The sequence below is a fragment of the Bos javanicus genome, chromosome 21 (genome assembly GCF_032452875.1).
Source record: "Bos javanicus breed banteng chromosome 21, ARS-OSU_banteng_1.0, whole genome shotgun sequence".
Classification (NCBI taxonomy): Eukaryota; Metazoa; Chordata; class Mammalia; order Artiodactyla; family Bovidae; genus Bos; species Bos javanicus.
Window position 1 is genome coordinate 42,294,575 of NC_083888.1, and position 26,894 is coordinate 42,321,468.

The 26,894-nt window shown below is 40.0% G+C and overlaps 1 protein-coding gene across 4 annotated transcripts in view; it reads left to right on the forward strand.

Moving 5' to 3' along the window:
• The window catches only part of AKAP6 (A-kinase anchoring protein 6), a 501,363-nt gene that overhangs the window by 153,661 nt on the left and 320,808 nt on the right, over positions 1–26,894 (forward strand). The window contains exon 1 of one of the 4 annotated variants that reach the window (XM_061394926.1): positions 21,585–21,944. The exons of the other annotated variants lie outside the window; for them this stretch is intronic. The gene's annotated coding sequence lies outside the window, so the exon portion shown is untranslated. Of the gene's footprint in view, positions 1–21,584; positions 21,945–26,894 lie in introns of those variants that run through there. 4 annotated transcript variants of the gene reach the window in all.

The window sequence follows — 26,894 nt, forward strand, 5'->3', positions numbered from 1 at the left end:
GAAGTAACACATTGTGTTCCAGAATGCAAACCTTGGGACTGTTTTTGGAACAGTCTGTATGTTATGAATCCTCTCATACATAGTTTAAATGTTTAAATCTTCGCTGCCAGGGGTGCAATCCAAGTCTATGGCCATCAGCTGGGATTTAGTTTCACTACCCAGGGTCTCACCTTCTCCTGAGGTGTAGTCTACCTTTATTCAAGTTTTATTGTAAACTCTTTGAACATTCTTTTCCCCTGTTGGAGTAGATAGAATTGTGTACCCCCTACCAGGGCTGCAGCTAACATCTTCATTGCACAGTTAACTTTAACTGAAACCTGCACCCCCATCCAGGACAGAAACTGTCTTTATAGTTTCTTATCTGTTTCATCTACCTCCACTTTACCATCATCTGTTGACGTTGCCCCCTGACTGGAGTTTGGACAAGATTAAGAACACTGCCTTGTGCCACTGCGTAAGCACGTGTATCATACATTCTGAGCTATTGACTTTTGTGCTGGCACGATTATTGTGAATAAACCAAGAAAAACAGTCCTTGTGAGGTTTCTTTGAGACTTCAATATGTAGAAGCTAAGTGGCTTGTTCCTTCAAAGAAATCAGAGGTTTGAGAATGTATTGATAATTGTCCTTGTAGGTTGCGTTCTCAAGGACGCACATTCTGAGGCTCTGAGATTTGTATATTGCAGGCTTATTGGAATGAACCATCTGAGAGACGCGAGCGACATCATCCTAGCAGAGGGAGGAGTTGACCACTGTGCTGCAGTAGAGGCCTTAGTCATTCCTATGGGGAACTCCATAGAGTTGCGCCCACTCCTTCCTTGCCAGGCTTTCTACCTCCTCCCACTGGGCAGACATTGGATGTGGAGTGCTCCCAGGGAAGGATGTGACCTTGGGTGGGGCAGCTGAGGGCAAGCCCCAGAGAAGGTCTCACATGGGAGCAGTAAGCAGCCAACACTCCTGGCAGCTGGGGGAATAAGTGCCTTAGGCAGAATAGTGGGGGACTATAAATGTTCTTATAGCTTTTCTGTATTGTTGTTATTATTATTATTAAAGGGCTTGACCCAGAAAAGATCATGGTACTTAATTCTAAGAGCACCAATGTAACAGGAGACTGATCTCTGTAATGCGAATGAAAATACCTCTCTTTGCTGAGAGGCATTGTGCAGAACTCATGAAAACATGGCAGTGATGTTGGCAGGGAGATGGCAATGAAGTTCTCTGAACCAACTGTCTCCTGCAGCTGTGAAAAGACACAGCCTGGCTGCCAACTGTTAGGCTCATTGTGCTTTGGCTGCATTTAGTTCCCTCTTATGTCAACTTGCAATTCTGTGTTGAAGAAAATTGGTCTGGTCTGCCACCATCTCCATCTCTTAGCAACTGAGAGAGATTGAAACAACAGCTGGGTAATTTGATACTGGGAACTTAAAGGTTGTGAAATGGAACATAATGGCTTGTTTGTATTAAATGAAAAAGAGAGAGAAAATGATGTAACTCTAATGCTTAGAAATGTTTGGAATGCCACATGGGTTACAAAGAGAGGAAAATCTAGTTTAAACTGGTTGGACTCTTCCTCTCTCAGAATGATTAAAGTTGAGTCCAGAAGTGCTCTCAAACACCCATATTTGCCTAAATATAAATTCCTGTGGAATGTTGGAATTGCAATGTGAAAAAAAGTTTCCGTGTTCTGTATTTATTTTCCGTAAGATTGACCTACTGCTTTCTTTATCACACATTTTAAAATACTCTTTTCAATAAAACATAGATGACAGTTTAGCTTTTGGTGGGCAGTGGGAGAGGGTCCAGAGGTGGAGACAGGAGATAGTGAGGGGTGGTCCTCAGAGGCAGTGATTCACTGGAAGCCTGTTTTATAGGCTGCTCACACCATCTCCAGGGTACACGCACCAAAGGTGATAATGGAATTGTGAGTTTGAAAACTAAGAAATGAAAAGCCAAGTGCAATTGTTGACAAAAGGTTGTTTTCCCTCTTCCCTGGGGCCAGTAAAGAGATCATCTGGCTTTCAAATTAAGAAAGCCAGAAAATACAGTGTTTGCTCTCAGAATAAGTCAAATGTCATACTTAATGAAAATTCCAAAGCAGAAAGAGAGAAAGCAAGGGAGTTGGGGAAGAAGAGACTGAAATGCCTAATTAATGGAGTGAGCTGCTTGCTGCTTAACCTGTAGGTTCATAATTCAAGCATTTTGCCATTGTTTAATAAACATGCCTGAACAAGGTTCATTGAAGGGGCATGGGATATAGGGGAGGGGACTGAAAATCTAGTGCTTTACATGGTAGGAAACTGCCTGGTCATGTTTCTCAGGATAACTTGTTCACCTGCTGCATATGCAGCTTTCATCCTAGCGCAGGGGGCAGAAAGCCATTGTTTTCTTTGCTTGGCTAGTGGTTTACTTCCTTGTCACCTTCTCATACAATTGGGTCATAGGTCTGCTGCTGTTAGCAACACATTGTCTTTTCATCAATACTGAAAGAATTTAATTCCTTCCCTGTGAAGCGGTTCCAATTCCTCAGCAAGAGTTTGGCTTTGTGATACGACAACTTTGAAGAAATGAAGTAAAGATTCACTGGGAAACAGCCCTTCTTCTTATCCATCCACTTCCTTATCTCCTAGTTCTTCCAAGACCACATCCATCCAATTTACAACAAATGAAGTGGAACCATATAAAATTGCTCTTTTTGTAGGTCAAAGGCAGTTTAAATGTAGGTAATTTCACGTGGTTCAGCTTCTACTATACAAACGAGTTGTCTGGTTTAAAAAAAAAAGAAAAGAAAGAGTGACTATGAATGTTATCCTTAGAATTCTTGGAAGAGAAAAAAAAAAAGACTTCAAGGTAAACAAACGGACAGATAAACTTATTTGTAACCAAACTCAATTCCAGATGGGGCTGGCTTTTAGTTCACAAACAGAAAAGAAATAGGGATTGCAGCTTGCAGGGAACTATTGCTTCTCCCTGAGGGAGATGAGGATTGACCTTCTCTACATGGGGTATGTTTCCAGTCTACTTGATCTTTCATTTAGCTTAAAAATTCAGTTTGGTGTTTGCACTTCCCTCATTTTCCAAAATTTGTTCTGATTCCACATCTCTGTCAAACATTTCTGTATATTTGTTTATTCCTCTTTGATTTGAAAGATAGGAAGTATATTGATTTTTTTCAGGTGAAAACTAACTTTCCATTCATTTGGGAAGAACTTGTGCATCACTTCCACAGCTCTAGAGTATTTGTGCTCAATTTTGTATTTTTATTTGAGACACAGGAAGTGTATTTGTTTAAATTTTCTCTCTGAAAATAAACCCAGAGCTGCAGCCTGATGAGCATTATACAAAGGATAAGAAATCTCAGTGTAGTATTCTTTTATACTTTACTTTTAATGGTTCATAAATGTATAATAATCATAGTGAACTTTTATTCAGCACTGCTATAGGCATAATAAGGTACTGTGCATGTACTATCACATTTAATCCTCATCCTATGACTTGTATCTAGTCCTGTCTTAATGAATGAGGGAACGGAGTCACAAAGGTTAAGCTTCTCTCCCAAGGAATCAAAGTTGTTAATAGCAATGCTAAGACTGACTTTCAGACTATCTCCAGACCTACTCTCTTAATTTACTATACCATTCTGCTATCACACTGACTGTACCTGATTCCGATGCAACCCTTGCCACCACCACGCCCCCCACCCCCCCACCAATTAATCGTTTTCCTTGAATGTTTTTCATGTTGGTTTGTATTTTGAAGGTGCCATTTGGGCAAGGTGTCTTGAAGGAGTGATGGTGGGTACATATTGACTGTTCTGTGAGGAGCAAAGCTTCAAAAGGAGCATGTTGATGAATCTCCTCAGTGTGGAGATCCAGGCAAAGCCAACTTCTGTTTGCAGCACTAGCATACAAACAGTTTCTCACCTTAATCCTTGCATCTTAATCTGTGAGCCAAGTCTGCAACCAGAAATCATTTTCAGCTCTTTCAACTAGCCATAAAAATGTTTTAATACTGTGTTAAACTATATAATATTGCAATTAAAACTTCTTATCCTCACCCATTGGAGGGCAGACAGAAGCAAGAACTACAATCCCATAGCTGCCAAAATGAAAACCACAATCACGGAAAGCTTAGCAAAATAATCACATGGATCACTGCCTTGTGTACCACAATGAAGCTGTGAGGCATGCCATGCAGGGTCACCCAAGATGGACGGGTAATGGTGGAGAGTTCTGACAAAACGTGGTCCACTGGAGGAGGGAGTGCAAACCACTCCTGTATTATTGCCTCAAGAACCCCATGAACAGTATGAAAAGGCAAGAAGATGTGACACTGGAAAATGAGCCCCTTAGGTAGTTAGGTGTCCAATATGCTACTGGAGAAGAGGGGAGCAATAGCTTCAGAAAGAATGAAGAGGCCGGGCCAAAGTGAAAACCATGCTTAGCTGTAGATGCATCTGGTGGTGAAAGTAAAGTCTGATGCTGTCGAGAACAATATTGCATAGGAACCTGGAATGTTAGGGCCATGGATCAAGGGAAATTGGACGCAGTCAAGCCGGAGATGGCAAGGGTGAACGTTGACATTTTAGGAATCAGTGAACTAAAATGGATGGAAATGGGCAAATTTAATTCAGATGACCACTATATCTACTACTGTGGGAAAGAATCTCTTAGAAGAAATGGAGTAGCCTGCATAGTCAACAAGAGTCCAAAATTCAGTACTTGGGTGCAGCCTCAAAAACAACAGAATGATCTCAGTTCATTTCCAAGGCAAACATTCAACATCACAGTAATCCAAGTCTGTGTCCCAGCTGCTGATGCCAAAGAAGCTGAATGAAGACCTACAAGAACTTCTAGAACTAACACACAAAAAAGATATCCTTTTCATTATAGGGGATTGGAATGCAAAAGTAATAAGTCAAGAGATACCTGAGGTAACAGTCAAGTTTGACCTTGGAGTACAAAATGAAGCAGGGCAAAAGCTAACAGAATTTGCCAAGAGAACACAGTGGTCATAAAACATCTTCTTCCAACAACACAAGAGACGACTCTACACATGGACATCACCAGATGGTCGATACCCAAATCAGATTGATTATATTTTTTTGCAGCTGAAGATGGAGCTCTATACAGTCAGCAAAAACAAGACCAGGAGCTGACTGTGGCTCAGATCATCAGCTCCTTATTGTAAAATTTAGGCTTAAATTGAAGAAAGTAGGGAAAACCACCAGACCATTCAGATATGATCTAAATCAAATCCCTTATGATTATATAGTAGAGGTGACAAATAGATTCAAAGGATTAGATCTGGTAGACAGAATGCCTAAAAATCTATGGCTGGAGGTTCGTAACATTGTATAGGAGGCAGTGACCAAAACCATCCCCAAGATAAAGAAATTCAAGAAGGCAAAGTGGTTGTCTGAGAAGGCCTTACAAATAGATGAGAAAAGAAGAGGAGTGAAAGGCAAAGGAGAAAGAGAAAGATATAGAAAACTGAATATAGAGTTCCAGAGAATAGCATGGAGAGGTAAGAAAGCCTTCTTAAGTGAACAATGCAAAGAAATAGAGGAAAACAACAGAAGAAAAGGAAAAAAAAAAAAACAGAATGGTAAAGACTAGAGATCAGTTCAAGAAAATTGGAGATACCAAGGAAACATTTCATGCAAAGATGAGCACAATAAAGGACAGAAACAGGAAGGACCTAACAGAAGTAGTAGAGATTAAGAAGAGGTGGCAAGAATACACAAAAGGTCTTAATGACTTGGATAACCATGATGGTGTGGTTACTCACCTAGAGCCAGATGTCCTGGAGTGTGAAGTCAAGTGGGTATCAGGAAGCATTACAACTAACAAAGTTAGTAGAGGTGATGGAATTCCAGCTGAGCTACTTAAAATCCTGAGATGATGCTGTTAAAGTGCTGCACTCAATATATCAGCAAATTTGGCGTACTCAACAGTGACCACAGAACTGGAAATGTTTCATTTTCATTCCAATATCAAAGAAAGGCAGTTCCAAAGAATGTTCAAACTATGGTATGATTGTGCTCATTTCACATGCTAGGAAGGTAATGCTTAAAATCCTTCAAGCTAGGTTTCAGTAATACACAAATCGAGAACTTCCAGATGTACAAGCTGGATTAGAAAAGGCAGAGGAAGCAGAGACCAAATTGCCAACATCTTTTGGATAATAGAAAAAGCAAGAGAATTCCAGGAAGACATCTACTTCTGTTTCATTGACTATGCTAAAGCCTTTGATTATGTGGATCACAACAAACATGGAAAATTCTTAATGAGATGAGAATACCAGACCACTTTACCTGTTTTCTGAAAAACCTGTATGCAAATCAAGAAGCAACAATTAGACCTGGACATGGACCAATGGTCTGGTTCAAAATTGAGAAAGGAGTACGTCGTCATGCTTATTTAATTTCTGTGCAGAGTACATCATGCAGAATGCTAGGCTGGATGAATCACAGGCTGGCATCAAGATTTCTGGGAGAAATATCAACTGCAGAAATGCAGATGATAACACTCTAATGGCAGAAAGTGAAGAGGAACTAAAGACCCTCTTTATGAGGATGAAAGAGGAGAGTGCAAAAGCTTTCTTAAAACTCAACTTTCAAAAAAACAAGATCATGACATCCAGTCCCATTACTTCATGGCAAATAAGTGGGGAAATAGTGGAAACAGTGACAGATTTTATTTTCTTGGTCTCCAAAATCACTGTGGACAGTGACTGCAGCCATGAAATTGAAAGATGATTGTTCCTTGGAAGAAAAGCTATGACAAACCTAGACAGCATATTAAAATCAGAGACATCACTTTGCCAGCAAAGGTCCATCTAGTCAAAGCTATGATTTTTCCAGTAGTCATGTATGGATGTGAGAGTTGGACCATAAAGAAGGCTGAGCATAGAAGAATTGATGCCCTAGAACTGTGGTGCCAAAGAAGACTCTTGAGAGTTCCTTGGACAAAGTGAAAGTCGCTCTGTCATGTCCAACTCTTTGGGACCCCATGCACTATACAGCCTATGGAATTCTCCAGGCCAGAATACTGGAGTGGGTAGCCTTTCCCTTCTCCAGGGGATCTTCCAAACGCAGGTCTCCCTCATTGCAGGCGGGTTCTTTTCCAGCTGAGCCACAAAGGAAGCCCTACAGCAAGGGGATCAAATCAGTCAATCCTAAAGGAAATCAACCCTGAGTATTCAGTGTAAGGATTGGTGCTGAATCTGAAGCTCCAATATTTTGGTGACCTGATGGGAAGAATTAACTCATTGGAAAAGACCTTGATACTAGGAGAGATTGAAGGCAGGAGGAGAAGGGGAGGACAGAGGATGAGATGGTTGGATGGCATCATCAACTCAGTGGATATGAATTTGAACAAACTCCAGGAGATAGAGAAGGACAGGGAAGCCTGAAGTGCTGCATTCCATAGGGTTTCCAAGTTTTGGACATGATTTAGTGACTGAACGACAACAGTTTTGTAATTATTATCTAGTTTGTGCCTTTAAATTGTGCTATTTCTATGCTGAAACGAAAGTTCAATATATTCTTAAACATACCTATATTTATATTCTGGCATCTTACAATGTATTTATCAATTCAACAAATACTTATTGAGAGCCTACCATATGTCAGACATTCATCCTTGGCATAGCAATGACAAAACTGACAAAAATTCTGACCTCAAGCACTTAACATTCTTGCAGTGATTAGTTTTTTAAAGGGTTATCAACAGAAGGGGAGGGAAAGTGGGTGGGTCTATAGAAGTAGCTCCTTAGATTGGGTTGAGCGGCCTAGGGGAAAATCATGGGGCCTCCTTTTTTAAGAGCCCCAATGCCAACTCAGACTCTGTTCAGACTAGAGCAAACAGCAAAATAGGGGCTGGAAAAGGTTTCAGTTGAGCTTCCCTTAAGTAAATTACCTCAAAGATGCTTTGTATTAAGATACTTGAATAGAAGTCTAAGTCTCCTACAGGATTTTAGCCTTCTTTCTCACACCTAGAATTGAATCTAGCTGTATTTTAATTGTGTAGATGAAGATTAAAGCTATTAGATGTTGGACCCCAAATTGAGGATCATTCTGAATCACAGAGTTAAAAATGATAGAGAAAAAAATTCCATAAGTAGAAGCAGATGAAAAAGGAAGTTGAGGGTCGGGTTCACAGTTCTCCCAAGGAGTGGCTTAGACTGGCTGGTTGAAGCTCAGCTCCAAGGCACCTTGGCTGCCATATGTGTGTGTGTGTCTGTGCTGACAAACTTACTTAGCACCACAATTCAGACAAGTGTGTATCATAGACTTGCAAAAATGCCTTGTGGCAAATTTACTACTTTGGTTCCCAAACTCAATTTAGTCAGATCTTTTCAGTAACGAAGCATTTTTATTTATAGCGATCTTGCTACATATGAAAGACAATTTAGAGTGGTGGTTAAGGGAGTTGATTCCTGGAGCCCAACTGTCTGGGTACAAATTCCAGCCCCACCTCTTACACAGCTACAAAAGGAAGTTCACTGTGTCCCATTTTCCTTTTCTCTAAAAGGGTGATCATAATAATAGCATCTACTTCATAGGATTGTAATGAACATAAATTAAATAGTATCTGTGAAATGCTTAGAATGATGCCTGGCCATAATAAGTGCAATACAGATGTAGCTATTATGATGAGAGTCTTAGATTTGTCAGTCAATAGGCATTGCCTGGCTGGGGTTTAGCATCCACAGTGAATCTTTCGCATAACTGGACAGGACAGATCTAGTGGGCATCCAGTCCTAAATGCCAGAAAGAAACACTAAGAGCAAAAACATTTACTGAGCATTGCCATGTATGGAGTTTGGGGCTTTCATATTTAATGATTAAGAGCCAACATCAGTGAATGTTGATGCCAAGAAGCATCTCTCTCACACACACATGCACACACGCACACACACACGCATGCACACACATGCACCTGAAAGCCAAGTTCCTCTGTGATTTTTATCAAATGTTACAAGAAGACATCACACTCAGGTCTGTGAAACAAAGGGATAGATGTTAGGGAGCTGAGGGTCCTTCTGCTAAACAGATGACTACAGAGTTAAGTAAGTGACTTGTGAGGAGGAAAATTCCAGGCTGCAAATGGAGTCAAGATGTGAAGCAGCAGCAGTTAAGCTAATACACCATGATGACGAGGATTAAAGATGAACCGAATATCCTCAGAGGGAAAGCCAAACGAGACAGAAGACACATCAGAGGAGACCTCTGCCATCAGCAAACACAAAAATGTAGTTTGATATCAGAAAGAGATAATTAGCATGTGGAAACTAGATTTAGCCTGAAGTATATGTCTGCCCAAGGTGCAGGTCAGAAAAAGAAGGTTTATACCAGGTAGTTTTATGGGGAGAAACCAGGACACACAAACTCCACTGTGATGACTATGTATGAAGAAAGCTAATTATGACTCCTTCAGATGGGTATGAAGAAAGCTGGCTATGACTCCTTCAGATGGGAGATGGCTACCCAAGTGGAGGAAGAGCAAGTAGTTGGATTAAGATAGAGAATGAAAGAGTGGCATGAGCAAGGCTTCTTGGTGTAATGGAATGCATCATTCACCATGAACTCCTGACTTCTGCTATGTCGTCTTTGGTTCCGAATACAATTAGTATCCAGGAGGGAGGAGCTAGTCTCAAGTTAAAGTGTTGAGGAAAATACAGTAGGAGGAAGGAGGAGATAGGGCTCCCCACTCCTATTTCTTAGAGAATTTGTCTTGTTAAAGGACCGCCAGGAACATGAAGAAAATACTTTCTGAGAAAGAAATGCCATTCAGTTTAGAAAGGAACATGTAGCTTATATCAGGGAAATAGCCCTTCCCACTTGGATTGATTTTGGGCATTGCATATGATTGCTTTTAAAAATCACTTCTATTATTTCCCCTTGACTATAACAATAGCACATATTCTTATATAAATGAGGAGAAAATAAAAATCACCTGTGGCCCACTAGACATACCCACAATAATCATTCTTGATGTATTTCCCTTTCCCAGTTTTTACTTACATGTGTACAAAAATTGGACTTCGACTCCGTCACAATTTTATATGTTTTTTTTTAATATGTTGTTTTTTTAACTTAATATTATATCCTGAACATTTTTGTACCATATCGGCGTGGGGGGGGCCCATATGTTTATGTTTTCTCACAACTCTTGCGCTCAGGGGTTTGTCGAGTCCTTTACCTTCTCCACGCTGGCACCATGATTGTTTAGTCCTTGTGAGGCTAGTCTGGGATTTGCAGGGTGTCTTGAGCTGTGAGAGGAAAAAAAACAATCTTTTTGTAAATATGAGAGCATTGGACCTTGAAGTTGAGGGTTAGGTCTCTTAATATTCTTCCCTTGAAGAGCATGTTCTGACTAAATGTATATTCACATTTCAACAAATTCAAACAAATGAGAGACAGCTGTTGGTTGAGAGAGAAATATTGGCTGCTGTGTCAGATATTTAAAAGAAAGAAGCAGCTGAACATAGCCCCAACTCAGAGAATGCTGGAGTCATATTTTAAGAGAAGAAAATTCACAACTGACCTGAATACGAAATTCTCCTGTGTGGGCTCTTGTATTAATAAATGGTCTGTATTAAGCCCTGAAGTCTTGTAATTGAAATAATAACACAATATGAAGAATCCAAGGGGCTCTCTTCTTAAACATTTGTACTCCATTCAGGGTCAAGGTGCCCATTCATAGGAGGTCATGCTTTTTGATGTTGGATTTCTTTCCATGATTTGTAGATATTTGTGTAAACTGACTCACATATCAGTCAGAAAGGAAGGAAGAAATGGTTTTGTGATTTATAAACCCATGTAGAGCCCAAATATTAAATAAATCTATTTTCATTTATTATTTGTTTGAATTTAGGTGTCACCGTGGTAGGCATGGTTTGGTAGGTAAAGCAGTGTGAGACGTGCTCTTAGAAGCTGGAGTTCACTACACTTTTACTCAATCAGCCCAGGTTTGATTCTTTGTATTCCCCCTCAGCCCCTACCCCATCTTCTCATGCCTGAAGAGTCCAGTGACCCAGGAAGGTATCTAGTTGGTTTCCTTGTTGCTTCAGCACACAGAAGATTAATTCATATTTACAAATTTATATATGGTAAAGATACTTTTCTGTGATTATGGTTTGTGTGTCTGCCCTCTGATGCCTCTCGCAACACCTACCATCTTACTTGGGTTTCTCTTACCTTGGACGTGGGGTATCTCTTCACGGCTGCTCCAGCAAAGTGCAGCCGCTGCTCCTTACCTTGGATGAGGGTTATCTCTTCACAGTCGCCCCTCCTGACCTGGAACGTGGAGTAGCTCTTCTCGGCCCTCCTGTGCCAGTGCAGCCATCGCTCCTTGGACTTGGGGTTGCTCCTCTTGGCCGCCGCCCCTGACCTCGGGCATGGGGTAGCTCCTCTCAGCCATTCCTGCGCCATCACAGCCTGGCACTCTAGGCCACCACCCCTGACCTCCGACGTGGGGTAGCATCACTTCATGGGAAATAGGTGGGGAAAGAGTGGAAACAGTGGCTGACTTTATTTTGGGGGGCACCAAAATCACTGCACATGTTGACTGCAGCCATGAAATTAAAAGACGCTTACTCCTTGGAAGGAAAGTTATGACCAACTTAGATAGCATATTCAAAAGCAGAGACATTACTTTGCCAACAAAGGTCTGTCTAGTCAAGGCTATGGTTTTTCCTGTGGTCATGTACGGATGTGAGAGTTAGATTATGAAGAAAGCTGAGTGCCGAAGAATTGATGCTTTTGAACTGTGGTGTTGGAGAAGACTCTTGAGAGTCCCTTGGACTGCAAGGAGATCCAACCAGTCCATTCTAAAGGAGATCAGTCCTAGGTGTTCTTTGGAAGGACTTATGCTAAAGCTGAAACTCCAGTACTTTGGCCACCTTGTGCGAAGAGTTGACTCATTGGAAAAGACTCTGATGCTGGGAGGGATTGGGGGCAGGAGGAAAAGGGGATGACAGAGGATGAGATGGCTGGATGGCATCACCGACTCGATGGACGTGAGTTTAAGTGAACTCTGGGAGTTGGTGATGGACAGGGAGGCCTGGCGTGCTGCGATTCATGGGGTCACAAAGAGTAGGACATGACAGAGCGACTGAACTGAAACTGAAAGATACTTTTAAAATATGAAAAGAAAATTTTCCTGATATACAAGATTGTTGTGAAAAATCAAACAGATAAATGAGAATTCTCCTAGTATATTTTTTGAGATAACCTCTGTGGACAACTTGGTATGTTTTTCTAGACTTTTAGTCCAAATTTATATTCATATATATAATTTTAAAAACTTACTGGCTACTATTAGTTAGCTTACTTCACATAATATTTTAGGATCACTTTTTGTGTCACTATTATAAATATCTATTTTATTTGTTCTACTTTGTTTACTGATTGACTTGTGATTAGATAATGCATGCAAATTACAAAATTGTAAACACTGATGCCTCCCTCCTACCCTTATTATCCAGCCTCACAGTTCTCTTCTTCAGAGGCAATCATTGCTATCACTTTAATATAGATTCTTCCAAAACAAATATAAGCTGCATTAGTCCCTTCAGTACACAAACAAGCAGTAACGTAGCCCAGCCTGAAGGAGGAAGAACTCTACCTTGACTTGTACATTCCCTTTCAGCTACCACCTTGCTTCTCTGCTCCCCTTACAGCAGTAGTACTTGAAAGTGAAAGTGAAGTCACTCAGTCGTGTCTGGCTCTTTGCGACCCCATGGACTGTAGCCCACCAGGCTCCTCCGTCCATGGGATCCTCCAGGCAAGAGTACTGGAGTGGGTTGCTATTTCCTTCTCCAGGGGATCTTCCCGACCCAGGGATCGAACCCAGGTTTCCCGCATTCCAGGCAGATGCTTTAACCTCTGAGCCACCAAAGTTGTCTCCAATTACTGTTTCCAATTCCTCTTCTCCCACCCTTTGATAAACTTACTACTACAGTGTCCATTTTCATGCTGTATTTAAGCAATATGGGGTTATAAAGGCCTGGCCTCGCATTACTTCGGACAATTTGAAGGGTATTTTCAGTTTCAGAGTTCCGTGTGGGGTGGACTGATGCATTAGTTGAGACTGCTTTACAACCCACCTTTCCCCAGCTCTGCCTGCTTTCTTCCCCTTCCTCGGGAGTTTGTCCTAAGAGCACGTGAGCATGCTAAGTTGCCTCAGTAGTGTCCAGCTCTTTGCGACCCCATGGACTGCAGCCCACCAGGCTCCTCTGTCGATGGGCTTCTTCAGGCAAGAATACTGAAGTGGTTTGCCATGTCCTCCTCCAGGGGATCTTCCTGGCCCAGGAGTCGAACCCACATCTCTTATGTCTCCTGCATTGGCAGGTGGGTTCCTTACCACTAGCATCACCTGCCCTGAAAAGCTTAGAGGATGCTAATCTTCGTGGTAGAGTCTGCTTCCCAGCACACCATCCTGCAACACCCGTCCAGTGGTTTTCCATCTCAGAATAAGAGCCTGAAGTCCTCACAGTGGCAGTATGTGTCCCTCCTCCCACCCCTCAGCAACCTTCCTGGCTACATCTCCTACATTCTTCCCTTCGTTCTGTTCTCATTAGCTGTTCCCTAAATACACTAAGCATACTTAATACTCCTGAACCTCCACACTTGCTCTCTGACTTCCTGAGACATACTTCCCCCAGATGCCTTCCTGTCTCCCCCTCATTTCCTTGGTGTCTCCGTTCAAATATCACTTGATCAGAAATTCTTTCCTGACCACTCTATATAAAGCAGCATCCCCACTGCCAGCTTTGTGCTCTTTATTCCCCCTGTTTTGTTTTTCTATTCCTCCAAAGCACTTATGCTATATGTTTTTTCTTATTGTCTGTCTTTTTCTGGTTTGTCCTCTAATATTTTCCAAGGGCCTAGAAAAGTGCTTGGCACAGAAAATATGTTCAAGTAATATTATGGATGTGTGAATAATTGTTCGTTTTATTTTTCATGCAAATGTTGCAACCTTTACATAATGTTTTGCACATATGAGAACAGCACATACCTTGGAGAACATTTCAAACCAGAATAACAACCTGCATAGTTTTGCACTATATGTATAAATACAATTTATTCAATCAGTCCACTATTAATGGATTTTTATGTTATTTCAAATACAGAAAGGAGTAACTTCATAATGTTGTCTTCCATTATGTGAGTATATCTTCAGGAAAAAAATCTTTATAATTGTAATTTGCTGGTCAAAGGGTATATAATTGATATTGATAGTTGTGATAGATATTACCAAATAATTTTCTATAAATCTTATACAAGATTATATTCTCACCAGCAGGATGTGAGTGTGTCTCTTTCAACACATGTTAATTCTTTGACAGTGCTCATCTGATAAATGAAAATGGTATTTCAGTGTAGTTTTAACTTTCAATTCTTTGTGTGTGTGTATGTAATAAAGTTTTATTAAAGTATAAAAGAGATAGAGAAAGCTTCTGAAATAGACATCAGAAGGGGACAGAAAGAGTGCCCCCTTGCTAGTTTTTAGCAAGGAGTTATATACCTATTAGCAAGCTGCTAATTAGAGAAAGGAAATGCCTCAAAACAGAGAATTGCATCAGGCCCCTCACCCACAACATGCATTTTGAGATAGCATTGGCACAATTATCTTATTATGTTTGAGGTTTAATATCTTTTTATATATTTAAAACACAATCATATTCCTTCTGTACTAATACCTCTTCTATAAAGTGTGTTGGGTTGGCCCTGTAATGAAACTTTTCTTAAACCAAAGATTCAAGTTTACCTCAGCGTCCCAGTATCATTTGTTGAATAAATGATCTTTTCCCCACTTGAACCAACTTCACCACATTTCTGTTTCTAGCTTTATATTTCCATTTATCTATTCACATATGAAGTACTACATCGCTTCATATAATACAGTTTTATGCTATGTTTCGTTAGTTATCTGGCTCTTTTTGTTCAGTTGCTACGTTGTGTCTGACTCTTTGCTACCCCATGGACTATAGCATGCCAGGCCTCTCTGTCCTTCATGGTCTCCTGGAGTTTGCTCAAACTCATGTCCCTTGAGTCAGTGGTGCCATTCAACCATACATCTTCTACCGCCTCTTTCTCCTCCTGCCCTCAGTCTTTCCCAGCATCAGGGTCTTTGTCAACAAGTCAGCTCTTCGTGTCATGTGGCCAAAGTATTAGAGCTGTAGCTTTAGCATCAGTCCTTCCAATGAATATTCAGGGTTGATTTCTTTTAGGATTGACAGGTTTGATCTTCTTGCTGTCCAAGGGACTCTCAAGAGTCTTCTCCAGCACCACAGTTTGATAACATCAATTCTTTAGCCCTCAGCCTTCTTTATGGTCCAAGTCTCATATATGTACAACCAGCTACTAGAAAAGTCATAGATTTGACCACATGGACCTTTGTTTGTAAAGTGATTTCTCTGCTTTTAAATAAGCATATTAAAAAGGTTTGTTATAGCTTTTCTTTGGCGACATCTTTTAATTTCATGGCTGCAGTCACCATCCATATTGATTTTGGAGTCCAAGAAAATAAAATCTGCCACTGTTTCCATTTTTCCCCATCTATTTGCCATGAAGTGATAGGACTGGATGCTGTGATCTTAGCTTTTTGAAAGTTGAGTTTTAAGCCAGCTTTTTCACTCTCCTCTTTGACTGTCATCAGGAAGCTTGTTAGTTCCTCTTCACTTTCTGTCATTAGCGTGGTATCATCTGCATATCTGAGGTTGTTGATATTTCTCCTGGCAGTCTTGATTCCAGCATGAGATTCATCCAGCTCGGCATTTCTCATGATATACTCTGTATATAAGTTAAATAAGCAGGGTGAAAATATACAGCCTTGATGGACTCCTTGTCTCTGCTGCTGCTGCTGCTAAGTCACTTCAGTCGTGTCCGACTCTGTGTGACCCCATAGACGGCAGCCCACCAGGCTCCTCCGTCCCTGGGATTCTCTAGGCAAGAACACTGGAGTGGGTTGCCATTTCCTTGTCTCTACCTCAAACTAAAAGAAAAGTTCTGAGAAGAATGATATTTTAAAAAATTCCCTGCCTTTCTAGCATATTTTTCCAATTAAAATTGGCTTGTTTGGTACGAGATTTTCTGTTGTTTTTTTATTAGTCTTGTATTGCTTTAGAGACGAGTTTTAGAGGAATTGCCATCTTCATAATCTTGAATCTTCTTATGCAAGAACATGGTATGTTTCTTTAGCCATTCACGTCTTGCTATCAGTATATATTTCCTTTAAACAATTGCTCTCTCTCTCTCACATATATGTACACACACACATATATTTGATTTGAGAAGCTTTAAAGCAAACATCTGACTTATTATTACCTAACTTAAACAAAAGTAGAACTTTTTTAGGAACATAGAATCATCTCACATACTCACTCTGATCTCAGCCCCTTTGTCCCTTCAGAAGTATCCAGCATTCTGACTTTATGATAGTCTTTTTGTTGCTTTACAGTTTTGCTGCTGGGTAAGCATTTCTAAATAACAGTTTAGTTTTGCCTGCCTTTGAGCTTAAAATAAATATAATCATGCTAGATATATTCTTTTGTATCTAACTTCCTTTGCCAAAAATATGTCTATGTGATTTATCCATGACTGTTGCCTTTTTAGCAATTTTTTTTTCTGAATAGAGATCTTCCTATTATTTTTCAAACTTTCATTTTCAAACATTAAATTCAAACATTCACACAATATTGATTTCCTGGAATGAATCCAACTTTTTCATAATATATTCTTTTTTTACATTTTGCTGGATTCCTTTTGAGGACTGGCCTATTTCTGGCTTACCTGTATTTCTCTAGAGTGGTTCTTTAGAGGTTCTCCCTGAAAGCCTGAGTTTTTGTTTTGGTTTATTTTTATTTAATATTTTTTTAACCATGGCTCCTCCTCCTTGCTGCACTGTGAGCTCCAGTTTTTGTTCCTCCAGCACTGAAAACTGAAAACAGCCCAGCTTCTCAACCTCTTAGTTCTGCTTGCTGCTGTTGCTGCTGCTAAGTTGCTTCAGTCGTGTCCGACTCTGTGCGACCCCATAGACAGCAGCCCACCAGGCTCCTCTGTCCATGGGATTCTCCAGGCAAGAACACTGGAGTGGGTTGTCATTTCCTCCTCCAATGCATGAAAGTGAAAAGTGAAAATGAAGTTGCTCAGTCGTGTCCGACTCTTAGCGACCCCATGGACTGCAGCCTACCAGGCTCCTCCATCCATGGGATTTTCCAGGCAAGAGTACTGGAGTAGGGTGCCATTGCCTTAAGGCCTTAAAGGGGAAAATGGTGCCATATAGCCTCTCTATTCTCTGTAAGATCTTAGGTTCTCAAGTCCCTGCTGCCTTGGGAATTCTCTTATGCCTTCAAACAGATACTTTTTTTGTTCAGCTTATCTAGTTATTCTCAGTGAGAAAGGTTGGTCTACACAGGCTAGTCTGCAATAACCAGAACTAGAAATCAAGTAATGATAAAAATGGAAGTTTAAGATACTGTCAAAATATGATGGTTTATTATCAGGGAATGGTATATGATTTTTAGTTATTTAATCAATAACTATGAATTATGTCCATGCCTCTGGGAACATCAAAGATAGGACACACTACCTCAGATACCAAGAATGTCATTTAGTGTTCTGTGGGATGTGAAGGTGATCTGGCTGTGTCATCTGTCACTCCAGGCTCATTCTGCTCCTCTCAAGGCTAGGCGACATCTCCTTTCTGCATAAACACTTTGCATGTATCTCATTAGATACCTGCTCCTGGGTTCCTCAGTTATCCATGCCAGGAAACAAGGAGTTACCCTTGCTCAACATCTCTGCCTCAATACCTACCATGTCCAACTGGTTGCCAAATATTGTCCATTATATTTCCCTATTGTTTCCATAATATGTTCACTCTTTTCCATCCTCTCTGCCTTTTTCATCCAATTATCCCAATTCTTTGTCTGAGTTACTAAAAAGACCTCAATTGAAACAAGGAATGCTCCTTCTAAAAGACAGATCTGACCTAAGCTTTGCTGCAGTGCTTACAATCTAGTGATAGCTCTCTATAACCCATAAAATAAAATTGTAACATTATACCTATCCCCTCACACCCCTCCACTGCCCTGCAGCAAATAATGAAGGCAGGCGCTGTGTGCTGTGGGATTCTCACAGACCTCTGCCCTCAAATAAGGCCTGCCCCTTTCTGGCATATGACTGGAGCAAATGACAGCTTCTCTGGACCATGGTTATGGTAGTTCCTCCTCTACCATGAGAGGAAATTGAACCAGATTTCCAACTCCAGTGACTTTGTGATTCTGAATCATTGCTTTGAAGTGTGTTATGTGTGCCTTTAGAAATGAAGCTTATTTTTATAGCTACACCCATATCTAGGTTATAAATACTATGTAAAGTGTAACATCAAATATCCATCATGCAGTTCTTATGTAACAACAATTGATTTTATCTGCCTGGATTTGTGACTCAAATGGGAAACTAAATAATGAGTTAATTGAATTATTTTAATTGAAGCCCTCCACCGTGAAAGGCCCACAGAAGCCCCTTAGGATCAAGGTGTACTGCAAGCTGTTATCCTCAACATCCCGTCCTCTGGGCGGGCCTGCGATGTGACAATGATCTTACCCTCTGTTTCCATCTCTTGCCTCTTTGCCTACTCCCACCCTTGTATGCTAGGCTCTTCTCATACTCACATGCTTTCAGTTGCCTCAGCAGAAGTACCTCGTATCTCCTGCTTCCAGGTATTCTCATCAGATACTCTCTCTCTTTGAATGCTTCCTCACAGAATCTGTGTCTGCCTCTCTTTTTTACTTGTTCTTTGGGACTCTGGTTTACCTCGCCTCTTTTTACTGGCTTCTCTGTCTTATTCTGACTAGGGTGCCCATTTTCACCTTCCTGTTCTCATCACACCCTCTGCAGACACCACCTCTGTCTCAAACAGCATCGTGATTATTTACTTATCTATTCTTCTAAATTCTAAGTTCCTTGAGGATTTGGGCCATGGTACTTTCATTTTTAAAATTCTGAGGGCTGAGCACAGAACTTATTATATAATGGATATTGAAAAAATAATTTATATTTAAATGAATAAATATATTTCTCAGTGAGAGCCAGTAAAGAAATGCATTTCCCTTACCTGAATTTTAGAAGAATCTCTTTTATAGATCTGTCAGATGTCTCTATTGGATGATCTGTTAATCTGTCTATCTGTCTACTTCTGGTGTGTGCCAGAATGATAGAAAGTTATGTTTGGATGCTGCTTAAACTTGCTGAGAAGTATGTAAATTCTCAAATAACTATAGCTTTTATCCAGTGTTAATACTTGGTTCTGGTCAGAAAATCTTGTCTTGATTCTGTCATCTTTCTTATTTCGTGCTCGCAAGAGCTGACAGCTATTTAAATGAGGATTAAAAATAGGACTCTGTGAAGTGCATGTTCCTTTTTTTGCTGCCAGGATATAACTGACCACAGAACTGGGGTTATCTCTCTCTCTCTCTCTTAAAAAAATTGCACAGGTTATGCTATCAAGTTCTAGATAAAAATCCATGATGAAAAAAAATAACTTTTAAGAAATATTCAGTGGTCCAGATACTTTTCATGAGTCCTAATAGAAAATACGCTTTTTTCCCTCATTCTTAAAAGATATTCGAAGAATTTGAAGATTAAAGTGTAGCCATTATAGCCAGTGATTCATCCATGCTATGAACTGGCTTTGACTGCTGCGCTTCCCTTTCTTCATCATCATAAATGGAAGAACCTCAGATTGTGGGAAGTGGGAGCTGGGGTGCTGGAGAAAAAGGGTAATTGCATTCAGAGAGGGAGCTGTGTGAAAAAGCCTTTGGCTTTGGGAAAGTAGGTTCTTATTTATCACTGGCAGTAACTGACTAGAGCAGGCCTGGCTTAAGACTGGAATCCAGGAATGGGCTCTAAGAACACTTTTACTAATACTAAAGATTTGACATGTAGTTACTCATTTGTTTGCTCCTTCTTCAGTCATTCAGTTTTATAAGAATCTGTGTGACATCTATCATGCCACCTCAGAGCTGCTGGTCACCCTAAACTAACAATATCTCAGTGAATGGCTTGTTGAACCCAGAAGCAGGCCATGAATGCTTCAGTGATTCTAGAACACCCCATCCAATTCATTCATTCAGCAAACATTCACTGATATCTGTTAAGGGCCCAGTGCTGATTTAAGCCTGCTCTGCAAAGATGAATGCGATACAGGAACTGCCGACTTGAGTGCCCTGTTTGGGGAACTAGGAAGGAGGTAACCAGACCATTGGAAAAGCACTGAGGAGGGGGCATTAAGCCAGCTGAGGGGAATCATGTGGCTTCCAGAGGAGATGACCATTGAGCTGACTTTCAAGAAGTTTGAGAGAGCAGTCGCCAAGGAAAGAGATGAGGCTTTTAGACTTAACCCATTTTGTTGCTGTCTCTTTAGGGAGCCCATGACTAACCATTCCTAACAGATTTATCAACCCTTTTATTTAACCTTCTCTTAGAATGAGGTTTGACTTGGCTTCCTAGGTGGCCCAGTGGTAAAGAATCTGCCTGCTAATGCAGGAGACACAAGAGATGCAGGTTTGATTCCTGGGTTAGGAATATCCCCCGGATGCGGAAATGGCAACACACTCCAGTATTCTTGCCTCAGAAATCCCATGGAGGAGCCTGGCCAGCTACAGTCCGTGGGGTCACAAAAGAGTTGGATACAGCCGAGCATACAGAATGAGGTTTGACTAATTCTTTCTACAAGTAGTTCTCAGCAAATCTCCAGCTCAGGAAATTCTTCCTGTGTCTAATTTATATCCATGCCTTCCTGGGAATTCAGGTTCTCTCTTTGAGTTCTGACTTTTGTGGAAACCATGAGAAGGGTGTTGATGAGGAAGTTGAAACGTTTATGAATTTACCTCATATTGCCTCTGGAAGACAAAATATTCAGTGCTGCATGGAGGAATTCACTGGTAAGGAGATAGCACACTTTCCTTCTACTGTTTTTCTGTTTTATATCTCCCTGGAGATAGAGTCTGCAAAACCGTCGTATTAACCAGTAGGTGGAGTACTTTATTAGAAATAGTAGAACCTAGTAGCTATGTATTAGTTTGTAGAGGGGAACTAACTTTAATAATTATGAAAAATTTTTAGAGTATTTTATATTTATAGCTTTCTGTAAGAGAGCCTGGAAGGGAATTGGTAATCTTGATTAGATTTTGGGTAGTTTATTTTTGCTAGGACTTCTTGTGAAATGACACACCATGTGACTAAATACTGCCAGACAAAACTTAAAGTTGTTTTGTATAGCTGTCCAATCCCTCTGTTGAATTATTGTTCCTTGTGATGGGTCTAAGCTTTCTGTGGGTATTAAAAGATAGGTGAATAATTTCAGTGTTTCTCCCCAGCTAAAGTAAAAATCCATGTAGCGGGGTGTCGAGGAAGCACTGCACACAGATTATAAGCTTCTCGAATGAGCTTTCTATTGTAACCAAGCAACTGTCACATTAGACTCCCCCTCGCCATCAGCTTACATTCCCTGAGAACTTAGGTCAGTGCCTAAAATAACCCTGCTAATTGTGAGGGGCACATGTGGACTGAAATTCCAGTTAGCAGTCTGGGAGCTGAGGGACCGAGGATTTGAAAGTGTAGTATAGTTAACAGTTCACAACACGCCTCTAAGCAGTAGGCCCAAAAGCCTCTAAGTGTTCAGGTATGGAAAGAAAGTTACGTGTTGTGCTTTATCGTCTCGGTGTGTAAAGCTGGTTAGCCAGCGACAGCTGATTAAAGACCAGATCTACTTGAGCTACAAGATCTGGGTTTCCAGTGCCCTGCTTTGAACCTGTGGGTCAGTGATGGAGTAACTGACAGAGGCGGAGGCTCGGCCGAGGGACATGAGACTTCCGCAGCCTGGGTAGGACCCGCAGTACTTTGGTTCTCTTCTTGCAGCGCAGTTCAGGTAGGCTGTTGTTTACATGGAATTCTCTATAAGTTGGACAGAGGTCATAAAACTGTTCAATTCCAGAGTTGGACAAGAGATCTCAAATGTCTCTTCTGCACAAAGCGTGTCTGTATTGATGGGTACTTAATTTCACTCCCTTCCTTGATACTTTGCAAATCGAAGTCTTCATTTCCTCACTCAAGTGCATGAAAAGTCATGCACTTGACTGCTGGGACCTAACAGAGACTGATGGAGGTTAGACAAAATTCAGTTTGCCTGGCATATGATGAAATGCCTCTTTAAAATTTACCTTCCTCTTTCTTGTTTTATTTCCCTTATTCTAGATCCAAAAGACAGGGTTTTATATTTGTGAGAAACAACGGGAGAAAATGTTGTTAGTAGTTTTAATATATTTTAAAACCCTTAAGAGGGTCTAGGTTTTTATCTTTAAGATGAAAATCAACACTTCTCTAATCCAAATAATCTCAGCTTTCTGTTTGTTCCCTGTATCAGTGCAGCTAATGTAAAATGCTGCAGCATTTGCTCTTCTCACTCCAGTGTTGACCCACATTATAAAGTATCAAGTTTAATTTTGGCTTCCAAATATCTGGCACATAAAATAAGTATGAAAATGCTGGAAGGGACGCTTTGGAACTTCCGCCCGAGTGGGATAATCCAGAATTTATTCAGATTTATGCATATACCTTGTATCATATGACAGACATATTTCTGAAGCATATGTTCAAGCAGGGTTCTGTAATTGGAATAATTTAACACATACTTCAACAGCTGATCACTTTTAAGGAGGTTCTATATAAAATGAATAAGAAGTTATAATTTAAACTATGGTTAGGTGGTTCTATTTTGTGCATCAGAATCTTAAATTGAGATCACAAATGTTGCATAAACCTGGATAAATTTCTGAGAAGCAAAAACCGTGTTTTCAGTATCAAGGAACATTTAGGTATGTGTATATGATCACACAAAACCTTTTGGGTATCCCTTGAAGAATGTCTGTGTGGTTTTGGATTTGGAGGGTAACCTATTGGATATATTGGATATTAAATCATGACCTTGGTGGGTAAAGATTTTCTAGAGATAGGTCTGAGACTTAAACTAAAAAATAATAGTTGAAAAGAGTATTATCCTGCTTTTTGTGCATTATGTCTATTTAATAACCTTGCAAAGCTGAAATCTTATTGCTCTTCTAACATTTATATCTATTGCAGTCTCAGGAATTATTAGCTTGAACAATATGCATTTGCCAATATTTGATAACTTTGGGCCTGTAAAAATATCAGTTTTGTGTGGCTTATTCTAAGTGATTTTTGAACATTAACTCATTTTAATGAAAGTTTAGCCTTAAATCCCCAACAATAATACCAAGAGTGAAATATTTTCCCAAAATATGAGAGCCATCTCATTAAAAGCATGATCATCAAGGTTACTTCTTATGAATACATTTAGTATGTATGTGCTATATCTTTTGTGAATTCTTAGTTCCTTTGTCTTTCTAAAAGGACTTACTGTTTCTGCTGAGTGCTGCCTGTGGTGTTTGTCAGACCTGGTGACTGAGAGCAAACATCCTCAGTGGCTGAGAGTTGATATTTAGCAGTGTTTGGGATATCTTTGAAAAAATTCACCCTTGGTAGTTAGTCAATGACCAAACGTATACTATAGTTTTAGGGTTTCTCTACATGTACTATCTCAGTACTCTTCTTTTTCTGACTTCCTATGATGCAATCTGAGATCACTGATTTGATACATTTCTTGTATAGGTATTTAATGCTATAAATTTTCTCCTCAGTACTACTTTAGCTGCAGCATAAGAATTTTTATAGGTTGTATATTTATTTTTATTAATTTAAAAATGCTTTCTAATTTACTTTCTGATTTCTTCTTTAACTCATCAATTATTTAGAAGTGTATTACTTATTTCCCAAATATTTGGGGGATTTTTCAGAGGTACTTTTGTTATTGTTTTTAAGTATTCTAATTTAATTTCATTGTAGCCAAAGAGCATAATTTTTAAGACTTGAGTCTTTTAAATTTTATTGAGACTTGTTTTATAATTATGATCTATCTTGGTAAACATTCCATGGACACTTGAAAAGAATTGTATTCTACTCTTAGTTGAGAAAGATTTATAAAATCAGTTAGGTCAAGTTGGTTGCTAATGTTGTTTAAATCTTCTCTATGTATGTATCAGTATTGGTTTTTTGTCTATTTGTTCTATCAATTATTGAGAGAGGGATATTGAAATATCCAGTTGTAACTGCGAATTACTCCTTTCAGTTTTTGCTTTATGAATTTTGAAATGGTCTCGTTAGATCCATTGACATTTAGGATCATTTTATCCCCTTGATGGACTTAGCCCATTATCATTATGAAATGACTCTTTATCTTTAGTAATATTCTTTGCTCTGAAATTTACTTTTTCTGATATTAATATAGTGACCCTAGCTTTGTTTTTTAAATTTTATTTATTTACTCTTAGTTGCTTTGGGTCTTTGTTGCTGCACGTGGGCTTTGCCTACCCACAGAGAGTGAGGGCTAAGCTCTAGTGGTGCCTCACAGGCTTCATTGCAGTGTCTTCCCTCGTGCGACAGGGGCTCTGGAGAGTGTGGGCTTCAGTAGTTGAGGCACATAGGCTTAATCTGCAGCAACGAACGTGTGCTGGAACCTGCACCGGCAGGTGGATTCTTAACCGTTGGACCGCTAGGAAAGTACCCGCAGCTTTGTTTTAAAGACTGTTCTCTTTTAAGGGGTTTCTATCTAAGGGATTTATGAAAAAATAAACTGTATAACTATTTCTTTATTAATATATTGATTTTATTAAGTATGAGTAGAATTCACTAACAGCTTTCAGATGTCCTTCTACAGTTGCATTTTTTACAGTAGCAGTGCTTCTACTGCTATCCCTCCTCCATTGTTATAGGATTGTCATTTTATAGTAAGTAGCCTTCTTTCTATATGATGCATAATATTCATATTTTTAACATGTAGCATGAAGTGAACACTGGCTAATCAGAACTGATGTCACCTCTAAGCGACAGGTGTGGCCTTACTTATACGTGCTGCTTGAACATCAGCTCTGACTATATAACAACTAATAACCCCTTACTTAGGTGCCGGAACCATTTCCCCAGTCATACCAATAGTCTACATTTTATAGATACTTTTTGTTTTTTTAAAAAAGAATATTTGTTTGAATCCCTAGAGCTATTCAATAATCAAGTTAACATGTATATCAACATATTAAGGCCTGACTTCTTTATATGAGGAAAATTCCATAAAGGAACTTATTTTTAAACTTTTATCTTAGATTTTAGCTGATGCTTCAGGTAGCAAATATTTGTTTTTTTAACTTACCAGTTATTTATTGACACTCTCCCATATGTCAGCCTCATGTCCATTGAGTTGGTGATGCTATCCAACCATGGACATGCGTTTGAGTACACTCCAGGAGATAGTGAAGGACAGGGAAGCCTGGTGTGCTGCAGTCCATCGAGTCACAGAGAGTTGGACATGACTGAGCGACTGAACAACAACCACATATGTCAGCCACTGTGAACTTGAGGATGAATGACACTCAGTGGTCCTTCCCCTTAGGAAGCTAGTGTAGTCAGGAAGAGAGACCTGTTGCAGGTTCTAGCATACCTAGACTTCGATGCAGCAGTGTGGAGGCAGGGGAGTGTCAGAATCTCTTAGGATAGAAGAGCTCAGAATAAATTAATTCACTTATTTCCAAAAAGATGACAACTATTTTATCATATATATCCCATTTTCTTCTTCCAGAGATTTTTTTTTTAACCATTTACCTTATAATCAGTATATCTTCAATGATTACTTTTTTGTCTGTGTCTGGGTTTTTACTAATGCTCTTCCTTTGCTTAACTTCCCTGGTAGCTCAGTTGGTAAAGAATCTGCCTGAAATGCAGGAGACCTGAGTTCATTACCTGGGTCAGGAAGACCCCCTGAAGAAGGGAAGGGCTACTCACTCCAAGATTCTTGCTTACAGAATTCCATGGATAGAGGATCCTGGCAGGCTACAGTCCATGGGGCTGCAGAGTCAGACACAATTGAGTGACTAACAGTAACATGGGCGATGCAGGAAGAAATCGGAGCTGCCGTTCAGCTCTGTCACAAGCTGGATGTTACCGAAAGGAAGTGACTATCACGGGAAACACCACAGACTAGCACTGTCACTCCACAGCACCACTGGGAAGGAAGGCGTCTTCAGAACCTGGGGATGAGCCATCATAGTGCACCAACAGGACTGAAATGAGAGCAACAAAATGAGTTGCTCTGCAGTTGCTTTGTGTGTAGAGCCTTTTGCATACTGAGGATGGAGTTCAGAGAAAAGAAGCTTACAGCAGCTCAGGCCCCAGGTGGGATTTACAAACATCTCTGTTTCTTTCCATACAGTGTATATAGCATCTGCCGTTTGGCCATGGGAATAAATTAGCTTCAGTCACCATCTAGGCCAGGGCAGCCCCAAGACCCAGGGGTCAGAAGGTCAGGCTGCTTTGATTATATTACTGGCAAAGATGTTTAGAGGCTCTGAACTACCAAGTCAATAATAGTTGGTAGTTAAATAATTCTACATGTCTTCCTCCCTTTTCTTTTTCTTGTCAAAACATTTTGGAAACTGTTAGGCAAACCCAGTTTGTAAATGAGGGAAATTTCTAAAGCTAGATGATGGGCACATGAGTGTTCATTTTATTATTATTCTTTATATGCAAATTATGTATTCTATTTTTGGAAACTTTCTCATGATAGAAAACACACAGGATAGGAAAAAATCTTTTAGACTTAATGTGATATGAAAACCCAAGACGAGAGAATATGCACTGTATGATTACATTTATATAGAAGTCAGAAACAGGAAAAACTAAACCATTTAGGTGCCCATACTAATTAGGTAAAATGATAAAAAAAAAAAAAGAGAAGCAAGAGGTGATTAAC